At 32.4% G+C, this 19,806-nt stretch overlaps 1 pseudogene; it reads left to right on the forward strand.

Moving 5' to 3' along the window:
• Positions 1-570: 570 nt before the first annotated feature.
• On the forward strand, positions 571-8,344 carry LOC105772043 (trimethyltridecatetraene synthase-like; annotated as a pseudogene).
• Positions 8,345-19,806: the final 11,462 nt, after the last annotated feature.

The raw sequence follows: 19,806 nt of genomic DNA on the forward strand, positions 1-19,806 counted from the left end.
TAGTAGAATAAACAAATTTAACTGTTGCCGTTTGTAGAGAACTGAAATTTAAAACTTTCAAAAGTACCAAAATTAAAAATGACTGATTTAACTAAAATTGGTCAAATTAAAATATAAAAACTAAATTCATAACTTATATAAAGTGTATAGATTAATAGTGAAATTTCACCTATCTAAAATTATCTAACTTTAATTTTATGAAAATAAAATATGCATACAGTGACGAAACAAATTAGATTTGTGTATGGTTTTGGAGAAGGCTAATCCTATAATCTAAATGGGCCACTGAGCCATCGCCTGTGTTGACCAAGTTCAATTTCAAACTCCTTTAATTGTTCAAGTCTTTCCACTCAATGGTGTGGAAAGTGACACCCTACCTTCAATTAAAATTCCAGGAAGTTGAGGAGAAACTAGAGATGGTTTTCTCACAGAATTGTTGAAGTCAATAATACTAACTTCTTTGAATTTTTGTCACACTCGCAACACATAGGCCTTGGAGACTCTCACCCTATATCGTAGTCTATAAATACAACAATGTCATTTACACTCTTGCACAATCAACCATGTTATTACACCATCATTATCACCACCATCTCTGTATCAAATGGAATCTCCATCTTGGGCTTCTTACTTAACAACATGGCTTGCCACTCTAGCCTTCATTCTCCTCTCGCTGTGTCTCCACCATTATTGAAAACCCAATTTGCCATTTGGCCTATAATTGGCAACCCTAACCTCATTGGTTCACTTCCCCAACAGTCAATCCATGACCTCTTCGAGAAATATGGTCCCATCATGCAACTCAAATTTGGGTCTTTCCTTGTTGTTGTGGCCTAACTCGTTGAAATGGCCAAAGTCTCCCTTAAAACCTATGATGTTACCTTTGCTGATCAACCCAAGATTGTGGTGGGAGAATACACTACTTATAATTACTTTGATATAACTTGGTCCCATACGGGCCATACTAGTGTCAAGTATGAAGGTTGTGCATGATAGAACTTTTTAGTGCAAAACGTCTAGAGTCATACGAGTATATCCAAAGAGAAGAAATGAACTTGTGGCTAAAAGGGTTGTACGAATCATCCAGTATCCCAACTATTTTTAAAGATCATATTTCAAATTTGAGTCTTAATGTGATAAGTAGAATTGTTGTTGGGGGAAAAAATACACAGACAAGATTGGTGAAAATGAGATTGTAACTCCGAATGAGTTCAAGGAGATGCTTGAAGAGTTGTTCCTGCTTAACGGAGTTTTGGATATAGGGGACTCGATTCCCTGGCTAAGGTTCTTGGATTTGTGTTATGGAACAAATGAAAGCAATGGCCAATAGTTTGAAAGTTTGTTATTTTCAATTGTTTATTTAGACGTTAAGGAGTGCATTGTAAAAAAACGCAATGTTTTATTCTTGGTTAGTGAAATAGCGCATATTGGTTAATGTATTTGGGTTGATGGTTAAACGTCACGTTTTGGTTTGTATAGGGAGGTATTCGTGCCAACATATGCCAGGTTGTTAGAAGGCCGTTAACCACCATTTTTAGCACCAATAGGGAAGGCTTGAGCAGTTATCAAAAATTTAGCTTTGTTCCCATATTCTTCTTCTCTGATTTATTTCAATCCTTTCTCTCTTTCTCTTCCTTTTTTCTCTAGCTTTTGTTTTCTTAAAATTACCATAACAAAAAGGCATTAGAGCGAGACGTTCCTCATGGACAATGAAGGGGTTATCACCAGACTGCAGAAGGAAATGGGATTGCTGTAACAAGAGCTATCCCAATTGCAGATGGAGATGACACAAATCGACAACAAGCTTGATTCACGGTTTAAGGACTTCTATGAAGGGTTTAAGACTAAGATTCGTTCTAAGCTGCATTCCATCTTCGAGCAGTATTTGGGCCTATCCACTACCACAAGTACTACTGGGTTGATTCAAGACAAGGGTAAGGGAATTTTTGGCGGTTTTCCCCTATATTTCCACCAAAGAAGCCATTAATAATGTCTTCAATTGCTGATTTGAGACAAGTTAGCAACCCTTCTCAAACCAGTGGCCTGGAATTCGACACTAAACAATTCAAATTAGACTGTCCACATTTCAATAGAATGGACTTTAGAGGATGGTGGTCCAAGCTCGAGTAATTCTTTAAAGCTAAGTGTGTGGGAGATCACGCCAAGGTCAGATGGGATTACATGGTTACCTCTAGTAGAATGGTGGTACAACACCATCTACCACTCTTCCATCTAGATAACCCTTTATGAGGAACTTTATGGTCAGGACCCTTGACTGGCTTTTGCGTGTGCGCATATGATGTTTCATGAAACTAACTAAAAATACAACAAAGACAAGTGCACCTATTAGTAAATAGTATAGCTATAGTGAGTCAAGATATAGTATCCACGAGGGTTAAAAGTACTAGTAATTACCGTTTTACTATTATTTAACCGATAAATTGGAGTGATTGATTTAAGCTAAAATTTACTAAATTAATTTACCAAGATCTTAGCAGACAATAAATTAGGAAAATAATTGAATAATAACCAAGAAGCTAAACAATACCTATGAAAGAATCCATCTAAACTTCATTTATCATTATGAATCTGAATTAAATGATTTATTCACTTGGTATATTGATCCGTAGAAATCTCTAAATTATGTTAATATCTCTTTCGAGAGTAAGAGAAACTAACTCTATGTTGATTAATTGAAATTTGTTTCTAATTAAAACCCCTATTATCATATTAACTCGATCTATGGATTCCCCTATTAGATTTGACTCTAATCTGGTAGATTTATGTCGTTCGGTTTCTAGGATTGCATGCAACTCCACTCAATTATGCTAGATCTACTCTTAAATGGGGACTTTTCCTCCTCTGATTTAAGCACATTAAAAATGAATTAATATCCCCGAAATATTAAAACAAGAGATAAACACACATAACTGAAAATAAGAATCAAGTATTTATTGCATAAAATAAAAATCAAATAATAGAATTTATCACAGGGTTCATCTTCTCTAGGTATCTAGGAAACTAGTTCATTATTGTAAATAAAAACATCTCTTAGACAGAATAACCACAAGAAATAAAGAAACTCATAAAAACTTTAAAGAAATTAAAAGGAGTTCTTTAGTTTTGATGGAAATCTGCTTCAGAGTTGGCTTCAATAGTGTTCTTCGAGTTGTTTTCTTCAATATTCTCTGATGGCTCCCTATTCTCTTCTTCTATTTGGTATTTATAGACTTTAGAATGTCTGAAAAGCCTAAAAATTACGTTTTTCCATGTGCTTGAGATGCAAACCACGAAATCGACATGGTCTGGCACATGGTCGTGTGTCCAGCTCGTGTGGGAAAGCCCAACCCGTGTGGCTCTTAAAATCTACTCAATTGTCTGATTTTCGTTCGTTTTTTGCTCCTCTTTCTCCTAAATGCTACTCTAAGTATAAAAACATGAATTTAAAGGATTAGGAGCATAAAATTCACTAATTTGCATAAATAATCATCCAAAAATGCTTTAAGAACGAGATTAAAATATGGTACTTTTATCACTTATCAACATAAAACAATGATTTTATAAGAAATTTTTTAAAGCACAATTTTACTGCAAACGTACATGTCAGTTGTAATATTTATAGTGTTACAATGGAATACTAGAGTATTCTAATGATTGAATCCAAAGGAGATGGCGGTTTAGCAATAGATAGCATACGTGATAGAGTCTAAGCGACTACTAATACAATTTTATAGTATGAAAAATCATAAAAAGAAAATTTTGCAAGAAAATTCATTTTGCTAATCTAGGGACTAAATTGCAAACAGTATAAAACTAAGAATTTAACCAAAAAAATGACTAGTGGTGGTTGACTGATTTCAATGTGGTTCATAGATTATCGAACAATTGACTTAAATTTCTTAAATTACTAAGTCGCTTCATTTTATCTTTCGATCTCAATTTTATCGACTTAAATGAATTAGTTTCGATTTATCTCTCGATCTCACCGAGTAATTTGGGACTAATTAATGGGTGCACAATAAGATTACCTTTCAGTCTCACTTGTCTAGATATTCCCTTAGGTGCGTCACTTCCTAAGTTTTTAGGTCTATTCGATTTAGTCCTTGGTCCAAAAATTAGCTTACCCATATCTCCATCAACCAACTCCTTTTTAGGTTTAGCTACTGATGATGAAAATAAAGAGGATGGACTTGGAAATGAAAAAAAACAACCATTAAAGTAAAGCTTAAGAAAAATATAAAAGTTGGGATTTTTATGCAAGAAAACCTAAAGAACATGAAGCTAAAAGTATTTAGCAAGAAAATCTAAAACAATAAACATAAAAGGAATAAATTTTAACAAATTTAAAGTAGAAGAAAATGAAATACATTAAACTAAAGTTAAAAATATCTTACAGCCAAGGTACAAGACTGAAAGTGTAAATAAACCTAACCCACAGTGATAACTAAATTAACTAACACTAAGAACATCAAGAACAAAAAGTAAATGCAAAAAAAAAAAAGCTCTAAACTAAGAAAGAAGAAGAGAAAATGAAAACCTTAGAAAAAGTGTAGAAAAACTAAGAGAAAACTTAAAGAAAATTAAACCTAAAACTATGCTAATGCGTGTGTCTCTCCTCCTCAGCCAATTTTGGTTGTTTTAGGCTATTTTCTAAAGAGTTTTTGTTGCCAAAAATGGCTTTACACAGGCGTTGCTGATTGGCAGACTAGGTAGACAAAGACTGCCTTTTTCTCCAATTTTTTCCCCTTGACGATGTCGATGTCGCGATACCCAGAAGAGGATATAGCGATACCTTGGGCAGTGTCAAGCCTTAGGATGTTTTAAGAAGGGTGGATATTGCGATACCCAAAGTGGATATCGTGATACCACTAAAAGGTGTTTCATATTCCATACTGTTAGAGGTATTATGATTCCAAGGTGTGGATATCATAAACTGTTTCCATGGGTGCCATTCTTGCTCGTTTCCAACCTCCAACACGTCTCTACACCACTCAATCACACGTTAGGCCCCCAAACAGAACTATTGGCCAAATTGGGTCAAAAAATGAGCAAAAATGAGACATTTTCACTTATTAACTTAAAATCTAAAAATAACGAAAAACTATGCAAAAAATACTATTTTGCTTAAGAATAAGCTCCTTAAGCGTACTGGGAAGGCCTAATTTTCCACATCAATTTGTGGTAGATCAACCTTCTAGTGCACTTTCTTTATCTATTTGGTGCCTTCTAGGTAGCAAGGGTGGATCGAAGCCTCCAACATAGGGAAGCAATGAGAAGATTGTTGAGGTTTCACTTGAAAAAGACTTAGGAAAGAATGAAACAGATGGCTGACCAAAGAAGAATTGATAGGGAGTTCAAGTGGGGGATTTGGTGTATTTGAAGCTCCAACCATACAAACAACATTTAATGAGGAAATTAAAGAATCATAAGTTGTCTCCAAGATATTTTGGTTCTTATCCAATTGAAGCCAGAACTAGGGAGGTGGCCTACAGGTTGACCCTACCTACAGTAGCTCGTATACATTCGACATTCCATGTTTCCTAACCTGAAAAAGCATATAAGGTCAGCTGTTAGCTCTTTAGTGTTGCCACGATTAGGGCCAGATGGTGCCCTTTTGAAGGAACTAGTTCGAGTGATCGAGGAAGTATTATGAAGAAAGGGAATCAAGCCATAACAAAGGTTTTAGTGGAATGGAGTGATACATTTCCTGAAGATTTGACTTGTGAAAATTTAAGTAGCTCTAGTAAAAATATCCTCAGTTCGATCCTTGAGGACAGATATCATGTTGGAGGAGAGGGTATTTGTTATGGAACAAATGACAACAATGGTCAATAGTTTGAAAGTTTGTTATTTTTAGTTGTTTATTTAGACGTTAGGGAGTGTGTTGTAAAAAGTGCAGCATTTTATTCTCGATTAGTAAAACGGTGCGTATTGGTTAGTGTATTGGGGTCGATGGTTAAACATTACATTTTGGTTTGTAACTGTTTAATGAAACGGTGTGGATTGGGAGGCATTAATGCCAAAATTTACAGGTTGTTAGAAGATCGTTGACCACCCTTTTTAGCACCAATAGGGGAAGGCCTGTGCAATTATGGAAATTCAACCTTGCTTCCTTATTCTTCTTCTCTGATTTCTTTCAATTCTCCCTCTCTTTCTCTTCTCTTCTTCATGGGTTTCTATTTTCTTAAAATTATTGTAACAATTTGCAAGGCTATAATAAGAGAACCAAGGCCTTGAGCAAGAAGTTTGATATATTTTTGGAACATGTTTTGGATGAACATAACGCTAGGTGAAAAGATGTTAAAGATAATGTGTGTCCAAAGATATGGTGGATGTGCTTTTGCAACTTGCTGAGGATCCCAATCTTGATGTCAAGCTTGAAAGGTATGGAGTCAAGGATAATTTGCTACTTGTTTCTCTCACCTTGCCACTAAGTATTTTTTTTTCATTTTATGGAATTAATAAGTATTTATATGGGATATACCAAGTCTTCTTCTTTCAATAAATTTTACAAAAAATTTAAAAAATATTTTTTAAAATTTTTATTATTTAATAAAATGGTATTAATTGATTTATTGACCTACTTAAATATATGTTTTTTCTGGAGTCAAGACCTATTTAAATTACGTATCAAATATAAATTTAATAATACTCTTTTTACTTGTCAAGTGGGTTGTGGGCCTACTTTAAGTCAGCTTTCTTTCCCTGAAGGAAAGGATTCAACAATAATGAAATGCATATTCACATCAAACTTATTATTTCTTGCGGGGAAATTTAAGGTAGTCCGATTGTTGAGGAAAAAAATATTTAGGTTATTCATGATTTTTCATTAATTTAGTATTTTATTTATCATTTGAAACTTTTGTTTTATTTTATTCATGACAGGAGCAAAATAATGATGTGAGGAACCAAAAGTTCAACGGTGATCGTGAAATGGGCAATTTTGGAGATGTTGAAAAAGATAGAAATTGACAAGGAAGGATGGGTAGAAGCAGGGGCCTGGCAGGGCCCGACCCCCTTAAAATAGAAAATTTTACATTTAGGTCCTTTTAAAATTTATAAAATTTTAAGTTAGTAAAGGTAAAATTATACTTTGCTCCTCAAAATGATAAAAATTTGATTTAATCCTTTAAAAAGTATAAATGTATGAGATATTAAAATGGTGAAATTACTTTTTTACATCGTAAAAATATACAATTTAATTTCGAGCCCCCTAAAAAAATTTTCTGACTTTGCCCCTGGGTAGAAGAAAAGGGCATAGTCAACCTACCATACATTGATTCAATTGCCAAAGAGACAATGCGTTTGCACCTAGTGGCACCCATGCTAGTGCCTCACCAGACTTGTGACACTGTCAAGTAGTTGGTTACGACATTCTCAAGTGTACCAGAGCTCTTGTAAATGTGTGGACAAATAGGAGAGACCTTAAAGTTTGGGAGAACCCCAATGAGTTTTGGCTAGAGAAATTCATTGGGAAGACTATTGATGGAAAGGTCATGATTTTTAGTCGTTGCCATTTGGGGCGGGAAGGAAGATGTGCCCTAAATACGCTATCGAGATCATTCAAGTTAAAGGTGAGCGTTCGATCGAATCGAGTAAAAAAAATTCGAATTAATCGAGTTGATGAGTCCTATTTTATCATCCTAACTTGATTTCAAATTTTTTCAAATCGAGTCATGTGAAATGAAATTTGAATCAAGTCAAATCGAATCGAATCGAGTGAAATTATTCGAGTTAAACTAAAAAAAGTTAAACATGTTAAATTAAAATCTTGTTACAATATAACTAATTTCATGTTAGAGCACATAAATTTGAAATCATATATATTTGAAAACTTTTTCAAAGCAAAATAACAAAAATACTTTACTATGATAAACTTGAATCATAAATTTGATTCGATTCAATTTTTTAAATAATAAAATAATATATTTTTTAAAATTTTAAATTTCTTTATATATTATTTAGATTTTTTTAATTTTTTTAAAATATAAAATTTTGAATTGTAAAAATTATTTTGAATTATTTTGTAATTTTTTGAGATAGATCAATTTATTTATTTTCAAAATTGACAAGGACTAATGGGATATTTACACCAATCTATTATTCAAATTATTCAAATTGTAAAATTCAACCCGACTCAAACTCAAAATTTAAATTGTAAAATTTTAAAAATTTTATTATTTTAACAAACACCAAAGGAATATTCATGGATTTACTGAAATAGCCTAGTAACGTGATAAAATATCTCAATATGGAGGAAATCTTCGGTCTCTCCACCCCAAAAAAGTATCCGCTAGAGGTTGTGGCAGTGCCTAGGCTCCCAATTCGTATGAACTCATCTTAAGTCTCTTACTAATAATTCAGAGTATGAGAAGAGGAACGACAACACCCTTAAAAAAAAAAAAAAGGTAATGTCGTGATTGTTGGTGTTGCCTTGCTTTTGGACGTACTGCTTTTTTATCTTGATAATCTTGTAGAATCAATAAACTAGCTTCTACCTTTTTATAATGGCAGACAGTTATGTAGTGTTTCTTGCCTTTTCCCCCTCCAATATTTATTTATTTACATAGAAATGATTTCATTAGACATTTTTTCTACATTATGTTCGGCCAAGTATGGTGAAACAATTTTGGATTGAAATTAGATCTCAAGACTAGAGTTCAATCCGTCCGATTTACTATTACTCCTCCAGTCTCATTACAATTATTTTTAAGTTCAATTTTTTAAACTTTGATGGTAGTTATTTTAAATATTTTATTAATTAAATTCTTTTATGTTTGGGAATGATTTAATTATAATATATTTTTAAAAATTTTATCTATAATAAAATTTAAAGATTAAGAGGTAAAAGTTGAAAATTTTTGACCGGTTGAACAGAGAACTTGTCAGAGTACTAGTCCGGAAAAGGACTTTAAACTGGTTGACTCGAGAATTGAATTTTTTTAAAATTTTAATAATTTTTAATTAGACTAATCGAACCGATGAATTGATGGTCTGACTGGTTCGATCATCAGTCCAACTTAAAAAAAAACTTTATTTTTTTACTATTAAAAGTAAAAATGGGACCATTTTTGTGCGACAAATGGAGCATTTAACTAGTAATAATAATTTCTTAGAGGATTCCAACCATTATAGGAGATGTTTACGAATTGTTGTTCATGCAAGGGCTAACGAATTGTTAGGATTTAGTGTAGTGATTTCGTGTATGCACTTGTAATTTTTTGAGGTGTATGCACTTGTAATTTTTCGAAAAAAATTGATTTAATATAAATCCATCATTATCAATAATATCTTTTGTATATTGTTCTCAACGATTTTTGCACGCACAAAAAAATGAAAGCAAATATTGACTCACGAATTATATAACGTTTAAACTAATACTAATTAGCATTACGTGGTTGGATCGCAGTGCGAGAAGACAACCTATATTAGTAGATAATCTCACACGTCATTAGTGTTATAATAGATGCCGGTAATGACAATAGAATGATCGCAAAATAAGAAAAATAAGAACACACAGATTTTACGTGAAAACCCTGTCAGGAAAAAATCATGAGTAGAGGAGAAGAAATTCACTGATGTTGAAAAATGAATGATAGAAGAGGAGTTTTGACTACATCTATTTAAATGTTGAAAAATCAATAGTTTTGCCCTCGTAGATCCCCTTATTTTGCCAGTGTATTTTATTTCTTTAACAAGTGATGAGATGTGGGTCATACAATTTTAACAATCTCCACCTTGATACGAATTCTCAACGAACAAGTTCTCCACCTCTTCCACAAAACCTTTAAAGGGGTATTCTTAAACAATAAACACCAACCAAGTCCAAGCAATACTCAAACTTGGTTATAGGAAGTGACTTATGTAATAGCCCGATTTTAGGCCTAGTCGGAACAGTGGTTTCGGGACCACAAATCCGACGAGAAAAAAAATATAATGGCCTGAATTTTCAGAGGTGTCAGAACGGTGATTCGATATCACTAAATTCAAAAAATGGGTAGAAAATATTATTAATTTAGTAAGTATAAGTTAAATGTGAAGTTAGGAAAATTTTTGAAATAGTGAATAGTGCACTAGAAATAAATATTAAAATAATTAGAATCGAAATGAGGTATCAATACCTCGGGGATTTTAAACCGAGCCATAAAAATTTTTATAAATATTTATGGAGTGTTAAAAAGTTAGCATTAAAGTTTCGTTAAGAAATTTTAAAGTTCCGATAATTAATTGAACAAAAGGACTAAATTGTAACAAATGCAAAATTCGGGAAATGATTAAATAGCTTAAATGATAAAAGGAAGAGGGCTTAAAAGGAAAATAGACCCAAGGTCTATTTGGGCTGGACGGCAAAGGCATGAAATCAGCAAGAAAGTAAGGAGAATTAAGGGTAAAATTGGAATATTGCAAAATTTGCTTAATAAAATTAGGACCCAAGTGGAATTATCTAGATTTCTCTTCATTTTTCTGAATTCTCATCAGCTAAAACACCATGGAAGGGCTTCTTCAAGCTGGTTCTTCATATTTTTATTACAAGTAAGTTCAATTCTTGATTATTTCTTGAAATTTTTGTATTTTTATGACTTTTACAACTAGCCCCACTTGTTAAATTCATTAGTTTTTGATTTTATGAAAGAAGTTGAAAGTTGATATGAATATGTGCTGGAAGTATATGATGATTTAGCATGAAATTAGAGCTTTAAATTGTTCATATGCTGATTTTATTGAAAGAATTGAATAGAAAGTGAATGTTTGGGACCTAATAGTAAAAGAGTTTGAAGATAGAGTTATATGTGGAAATTCTGAATTTCAATAGTTGTGTAACAACTTATAATGTCTAGTAAAGTATTAATTGAGAAAATTAGATTAATTGAGGGTTAATTGAGAAAGGACCAATTGTATAAACTGTGAAATTTGGGGCAAAATGGAAATCAACATTTTGCATTAAAGCGCTTTTGGACAGAGTGATAGTGTAACTTTGAAAAATCACAAAAATTGTAGAGATTGAAAGAGGATGAATAAAATATGAAATTAAAGCTTATTGAGTCTAGTTTCTTATAAAAGAAACAGTGTGAGCAATGGAATTGTAAATCATAAGATATAATAGATTTTGTGAGACAAGGTCGAATGAATTCAGGTTCCCTGTTCTGACTTTGGAAAATCATTAAAATTGTAGAAAAATGATTATGAGTTATAATTTATATGGTTAGAATCCTTAATGAGTCTATTTTTAGAAGAAACAAATATAAATATCATCCAAATTTTTTACAATGAGATAATTAATTTTTAGTGAAGAGTAGTCGGAACTGTCAGACAGCAAAACAGGGGAAACATTAAAGAATAAAATGTACTATTTGGCTGAATCAAAAATTCTTAAAATTTTATGGTAAGAAGGTATGTGAGTCTAGTTTCGGGGAAAATTAATGGATCTTAATTTGGAGCTCTGTAGCTCCGGATAAAAATAATTTAGTGACTCTGACTCGGATAAACAGTTTTGAATATACATGTGAGTGAATAGTGAAATTATAGCTAATGTTGTTTAAGTGTGTTATACACATTAAGGATGTGGAATGGAGAGGAGGAGGAGGAAAATTGGGAAGTATATGAATGATTTGTGTACAATTGGTCATATGCTTGATTATAATTGATAAACGATGAAATAGAAATAATGCTTATATTTGTGCATTATTGGTTATGGTTTAAGCTCATGTGTGAAAATAAAGTTTCATAGTATGCGTGTACCGTATATTCGGTATATGATTTGGCATGAATTAATTTCATGAATGGTTTATCATGTGGTTAGTTCCAAAAAGAGTTATGTTTAAATATACTAGCTTGTGACTGTGGTTGAATGATATGTTTATATCTTGTGTGATGTGCATAGGAAACAAGGGTGGTAAGATAATGAAATAGTAAGTTCATATGGCCGAAATTTAATGATTAAATGTTAATTTCATGAGTTATGTAATGTATGATGAGATATATTTATTGATGAAATGAGAATAAAATAAAAATGTGAAAACTGAATAAATGATCAAATTGAGCGGAACGCCGGATTTGAGTACTTCTGATCAAGTGACAAAGTGATAAGTGATAGCTTCGGCTACACTTATCTGATCAAGTGACAAGTGGAAAGTGATAAGTGATAGCTTCGGCTACACTTATCTGATCAAGTGACAAGTGGAAAGTGATAAGTGATAGCTTCGGCTACACTTATCTGATCAAGTGACAAGTGGAAAGTGATAAGTGATAGCTTGGCTATACTTATCGATCAAGAGACAAAGTGATAAGTGATAGTTTTGCTACACTTATCGATCAAGTGACAAGTGAAAAGTGATAAGTGACAGCTTTAGCTACACTTATCTGATCAAGAAACAAAGTGATAAGTGGCTACACTTATCTGATCAGGGACAAGTGATAAGTGATCATACGTAAGACCATAGCTATACTATGGCAAAGTGAAAGTGAAGTACTCAATTTTCCGTAACCGTTCCCTAATTTGATTAAGGATGGTAAGTGACAAATAGGCCCAAAAGAATTAAAGTAAATAGATAAGTGGTAGTGTATTTATATCAGGACGATGTTGTTATTCAAGCTAAAGTGATATTTTCATTGCAAAATTGAGAATTTCATAAATGTGTTATTGAATGATATAATCAATAAACATTGAGTTAAATGGTAAATACGTATTAGTGTTGAACTTGATGTCATTGAATTGTACGTGAATTAAATGGAAATTGCTAGTGATATGATTTAAATTGTGAGCATGAGAAATTGCGAATTGAATGAAATGGAAATGAAGCATTGAATTGCATGAGTATGTATCGGGTCTCATAGGCCCTAATTATTATGATTATAATATTTTGAGGATATATTGTGAAAAGTTATAGAAGCATGTTAATTATTTTGAAAGTTTTAATTTAGATGAAATTTTATAACTCGGTTAAATATGTTTACAAGTGTATGTGTTTTGGTGATACCTCGTACCCTATTCCGGTGTTGGATACGGGTAAGGGGTGTTACAACTTAGTTACCATATCTACAGGATTGTCGTGAGTACTAACTTTGCTTACAACAATATCACCACGAGCAATAATATCACACACAAAATGATACCAAACATCAATGTGTTTTGTTCTTTCATGAAACATTTTATACTTTGTAAGGAAGATGACACTTTAACTATCACAAAACACTATACTGATAAGAAGGTGATACGAGCAACTCAGTCCAATTCAAAAGTCATAATAGAGATGAGTTTAGTTTCCCTCAAGGCCCAATTACGAGAAGCTAAAGACAAAACTCAACTTATTCGTTCAAGACTTTATCATGAAAAAAATTGGAGAAGAAAAGTTGAAGCTTCAAGACGATGAATTTTGGAGCAATGATGAATTAGGAGGGACTAATTTTATGCGTAGGCCTAAACTTTCAATCTATGATGAGAAGCCCATGTGGAAAATGTTAACAAGGTTAGGCATTTCACTTCAAAGACCTCAATCAATCCCACAAGCCTAGACATTTCATATTGGTTTCAAGTTTTAGACTTAATTTTTATTATATATGAGCTCAATATTGCATTTATCAACTCTTGTTATTTTATTATTATTTTATTTCAAAATTTTTATAATTATTAAGTATTTTAAGTTATTTAGGAGTTTTATGTTAACAAGAAAGTTTAGTTTAAAACTACTTCTTGTTAAGATTAAATTAGAGTTCTAGTATACTTAAAGAGTTTTATTTAAATTTATTTAGCTAGCTTATATAAAGGCCTTTGTATTGTATAGAGGTGCTCATGGTCGGGCAGGTTTGGGCTGGACCCATAAAAAATTTTGGCTCGGACTGAAATATGGGCTGAAATTTTGCCTGAGCCTACTGGGAAAAAATCATAAGCAGGCCTGGCCCGCCCGCCCATTTTAATAAATACCAAAATTTATTTTAAAATTAAAAGAAGTATTTTAAAATATTTTAAAATTTAAAAAATTTTTTAAAAGTATTTTAAAAGTATTTTAAAAATATTTTAAAATTAAAAAATAATAAAAAAGTATTTTAAAAATATTTTAAAATTAAAAAATAAATATATTTATTATATCGGGTCGGGCTCGGGCCAAAAAAGTGGTGCTCGAGGTCTGCCCGCTTTCTAAACAGCCTCGTTTTTTGCCCAAGCCCATATTTCGGGCCTATATTTTTACCCAAATCCTCCCATATTTCGGGTGGGCCGTCGGGCCGGGCCATGAGCACCTCTAGTATTGTACACAAATCATTCAATTCATTATTATTCAACTTCCTTTTAAGTTAATAAATTCTCTTTCATTTTTTTTTCAAGAATTTCTCTTGAGTTTCTTTTAGAAGAGTTTTAACAATCCTTTCAGATTGTGGGGTTTATTTTCAAAATTTTTCTTGCCAAGTTTTCAATCTTGGAAGGGAAATTAGAGCCGCTTAAAGGGAGTTGTGGATTCTTCGTGTTTCCAAGGCTTCTTAGGACTTCTACATATCATGTTATATCTTTTCCATCTATCTTCTTTATTATTTCAATTTTTGATTTATTATTCTATTTTATTTATCTTAGCTATTTATTTTATTTGTTTTGTTTTACTTGGATTTGATTGTGTTTCAGGTTGTGTCAAAATCCAAGTTTTTTTTCCGAACATCTAGAGCCCTAAGTCAAATCCGCAACTTGAACAAACTTTTCGATCCTCTTCTACATTCATCCACTCTCATTCCTTATCATTTGGTATCAGATTTGGGTGTTTTAGGTGTTCTTTTTGTTCTTATAAATTGATTTCCAGCAAACAGCCACAAAATAAAATTTTTTTTTACCTAGAATGTTTTTGGAAAAAAAATATTTTTTTGTGGGTAAATATTTTTCAAATAATTTGAAATTTTACATATTGTTTCTTGGCACCATTTTAGAATATAAAAATATTTTCCTCAAAAAATTGATTCAAAAAGTAAAAAAAACAAAAACTAAAAAAATTATGTGGGTTGAATTTTGTGCCAAAAATTTCCAGATCAAATATACATTTTAAGGAGGCTTTACTTTAAATTCCGTCATTTTTTGAAATTGGGAACACCTCGAATGAAGTTTGTCAAGTTGCTTCACATTTTTTTGGGTTCTTGGGTTTCAGGGATTTTCATTGACTTTTAGCCTTAGATTTTCATTTGCTTTTGCTTTTTGTTGTTCCTTTAAGCATTCTAACACTTTATTGTTTCTTGTGTTAGTTGGTTAAAGCACGTTGCACATTCCTTCCTCAGTGCAACACAATTCTTTGGTGTCTAGCTGATTTTGGACTCATAGTGCTATTAGGTTTACTTTGTTAGTTGATTGTAATACATTCTGATTGATTGATATAAACAGTTTTTAAATTACTCACAAAAGTAATCCTTACCTCATTGAGAATTTAATTTTATTTCTGAGTGTATAAATGAAAGGTTTATTTAATTTTTCTTTTGAGTGTTGTATTTTTCTAGGCTTTCACAATGACTCGTGAAACTCATAATCGTAAAATCCATGATGAGATATCATCCAATGACAAAGAACAAAATGTTACATTTGAGAATATTATAGGGATGGTAAATTTTAACATCAACAATTGAACGAGGTACATGATACATTTGAGGCCAATTTGACTAAGTGTCGAATGGAACTACAAGATAACATTAATTAGCTTACCAATCAATTTCAAATGTTAAATCAAGTTGTTTCTTGTTTGGAGACTTCTTCAAACCGACGTTCTCATGCTCGTGATAGTGATGATGATAAGGACAATGAACAACTTCATATTCGTTCTAATACTGATAGACGAGGATATCGTCACATTGATGAAATTTTGGGTATTCCTTATCTAGGTCAGCCTGCTGCAGCTAAACCAAAGTTCATCATTCCACTATTCCAGGGAAGAATGATCCAGATGCATATTGTGATTGGGAGACTAAAATTGAGATCATGTTTCGTTGTTATAGATGTCCGGAGGAGGAGAAAGTTCCATTAGCTACATTGACATTTTTAGATTATGCATTGAGTTGGTGGACTCAACTTGTTTTGAAGCGCCAAAGGAATCGTGAACAAGATGTTGATTCATGGGACCAGTTGGCACAAATCATGAGAAAACATTTTATCCCACCTTACTATTGTAAGGCCCCAAAAATAGATCTAATAGTTTCGGGTAAGTTTACTAGGTTTCGAGTGAAAATTAGGAATTAATCGGGTTAATTAGTGATTTATATTCTTAATTAGTTAGCTTCATTTCATCTAAAAATCGGTAAATAATATTCCAGAAAATAAAAATATTTTTAGAAAAAACAATTTTATGATTTTAAATAATTTTGGGTAAAATAAATATTTTGGGTCTAATTAGAATTGAAAAATAAATTAAAATGGTGGGTTTAATTGAGAGAATTTAAAATATTAACTAAATAGAATCATTTTGTAAAAGAAGGAAATGTAAGAGTGGTTTTATAGCAAATTATCTTGGAGGAAAAGGAGTATTTAGTAAAACAAGCTGAAAAAAGAGTTTAGTTGAGGAATTCTATATTTCGACTTAGTTGTGCAATATCGGTAAGGTAGTTTAGAGTAACAGTTTAGATTCGTATACTTTATTAAATTTTGTGTTTCTTATTGGTATTGTTAGTTTGTAATGCATACTTTGTCTTTGTCAAAGCTCCACATCAAGAGGAGGAACGTACAAATCAGAGTTGAAGCCCAAGCTTGCTTGTTTGAACACATTTTTGCTTAAAGAGCTAAGTGTGGAGGTGAGTGATATTAAGGGTAATTTGGTAAATTGACCTAATTATGTGTTAAATTGAAGGTTTAATTGGCATTATTAATGACTTAATTGCATATCAGATGGTTGGATTTGCACAAATAGATTTTATTTTATAAAAGAGAAAAATGGCAATTGGTTTGGTAAGTTGTGTATTATGCCTTTAGCATGATTAAATTGTATGGAATAAATAGATATTTGGAGTATGAATTGTTGATTCATTGAACATTTGATAAATGTATTCTAATTGGTATATGAATATTGGGAAAATGATATTTGCTATGCTTAATTTTATTGATATTAAAATTGCTTAGCAACATGCTTTTACTTGTATTTTAACATCCTCAATTAAGTGATTAAACAATGATTTTATGCCTTATATGTATGATTATATTGGCAACATTGCATAGTGGATCTATTAGATATAGATTGGCATACCATAGGATTTGTAAGTACTCACCATTATTTGTGATATTGTGAGCATATGGTTGTTGGTGGACTGATTTGTTTGGAGTAGATAAGGGAGTTTAGAGCTTGAGTCTCCACTCATCGGGTTATTTGAGGCACTATAAAGGAGTGTATGGCTTCAGCCTACCCAATTTGGAGGACTGTATTTGATTTGTAGGAGTTCGGAGATCTGTGTATCCAATGTATGATCACACGTTTACTTATTGCCATGGATGTAATATGCCAATATAATTGATTGATTGTGCAAATATAATTGAATGTTTATGTGTTAAAAGATTATTTTACATGCCATGGAAAAATTGATTCTTAATTCTTGAAATAGCATGTGATGTTATGGTGAAGTGTTAACATGTTGTGACTGAAATTTTAATGCTTAATTGCTTTGATTTATACATGATTGGGTGAAAATTACTTGATATTTTTACTTCATTCACTCAGCATTTTAAGCTCACACCTTCACATTTCGTGCAGAGAATTTCCGTGCGTAAGGAGTCGAGAAGCGAGTGCAAGCGCGATCCAAAAATAAGCTTGGTAGTGGCTTAAGAAATGTACTTTAGAGACTATATAGGGGCATTGTGGTGCATTTGGGACTAGTTTTATTTTACTTGTAATGAACATTGGACATTAAATTTTGGACTTTAAATTTGGTGATTTTATAATTGCTGTAATACATGATTTTTTGTCTAATTGGTGTTTGATTTATGACATGTTGATGAGTGTTCGCACGATGGTTGATAACACGGTGTATGAAGCATGTATTTTATACTAACAATGTTTAAGTAAAGCTTACCATGGAGTGGATTTGTTGCGACTAAGGTATGTAGCTTGTGTGAATTAATTAGTGTTTGCTAAGTGTGTAATTGGGTGTTAAATTTCGATTAATTGTTGCATATTTGTTGTAAATAAATTAAATTGGAGATGTGTGGATGTTTATGACAATTAATTGTAGCTATTTCAAGTTTAATGGGTAAGTAAAATATGTAAAACCGGGTAATTAAAATGAATTTTTGACAAAATAGGTGCAGTGGTCTACATACGGGCTTGTGGAGGCTGGTTGTGATCACACACGGACGTGTGTGATCGGCCTGAAAGTTTTTTGTGATTTGAACACGGGTTTTTAAACAACACACAGGCTGGAGACACGAACGTGTGGGTTTTTGGGGGTTTAATTTTTGGTTTTTAATCTAGTATTCTAATTTGCTTAGTTTATAATTTAGTCCTAAAACTTGATTAGATTAATAAAGCCTTTAATGATAGGAAAACTCAGTAATATTTTAGGATTAGACATGTAACTGTTAATATTTGGCGAAACACTCTTAATTTTCAATTTGATAATATACTAAAAGTTTGTAAAAGTTACAATTTAGTCCCTAATAATAAAACTTGAATTAGACATAGTAAATGAACTCAAATTAAGCTAAAATTTTTAGGTATTGCATAATTTGACTTAAAAAACGTCAATAACTATTTAGAAATAGAATCGGGATAGTTTAACCATAGGTAGTAAAATAAAAAAAATACCCTTAAGTTTAAATACTTAGAAAAAGTTTAGAAATGGTTCACAAAGTGCTTTTGCATTAATAAATGATAGTTTATTAGTCACAAATGAGGTGCTATAAGGTTGGGGTGTGCGTCGGGTGTCATTAGCTAGAGATTCGGTGGCTAATGTAATGCTTCGAATTCGAGTTGGTCCGTCCCGGTTGGGTTTGGGGTATCACATTTGGTGGTATCAGAGCTACATGTTTAATTTTAGGTTAGCATAAATTTATTAAACATTAGAGATCTTGGATTATGTAATATCAAAGTCTAGCTTATCTGTAAATATTGCTTGAAATTGTATGTTTTGCCTATGCGTATTCTTTGTGATATAAACTATTCTATAGGGTAGGATTTGGGAACATAATGCCCTATAGGAAATTATACTTAGTTTAGTCTTGGATCACTTGCCGCTACTCACTCCTGGTATATTTTCTCTACTTTTTCTTAGTATACGATTTATGTTATGCCTTCAAGATGCGAGTGTGGTAGTCTAGATGATGATGCACCGCCGTAGCCGCGTCATGATACTCAAATAGGTCGAGTTGAGCATTTTATGTCAGAGATGGTCGGGGCATTGCAGCGTATTGTTGGTACCAATGCTGTTCCTATTCGTCAGGGATTACCAATAGAGCGTTTGAGAGCTTTAGTTGGTAAGGAATTCCAAGGAGTTAGGGGTGGAAACCCTACTCGTACTTAGTATTGGTTAGAAAGAGTTGTTCGTATCCTTGGTCAGATGGGCTGTTCTGACGAGAATAAGCTCGGATGTGTCGTGTCATTGCTTGTAGATGAGGCTCATTGTTGGTGGAGGATAGTCAAGCGTGGTATTGCATCAGAAAGAGTGAATTAGGACTTTTTCCTATATTCTTTCCAAAGGAAGTTCATGGGAGAGCAATATCTGGAGACGAAGAGACGTGAGTTCATGGATTTAGTCTAGGGTACCTTGCCTGTGGACGAGGACGAGGCAGAGTTCATTCGTTTGAGCTAGTATGCGCCTGAGTTGGTGTATCATGAAGTGAGTCATTGTAAGAGGTTCAGGTTTGGA

The sequence above is a fragment of the Gossypium raimondii genome, chromosome 6 (genome assembly GCF_025698545.1).
Source record: "Gossypium raimondii isolate GPD5lz chromosome 6, ASM2569854v1, whole genome shotgun sequence".
Taxonomy (NCBI): Eukaryota; Viridiplantae; Streptophyta; class Magnoliopsida; order Malvales; family Malvaceae; genus Gossypium; species Gossypium raimondii.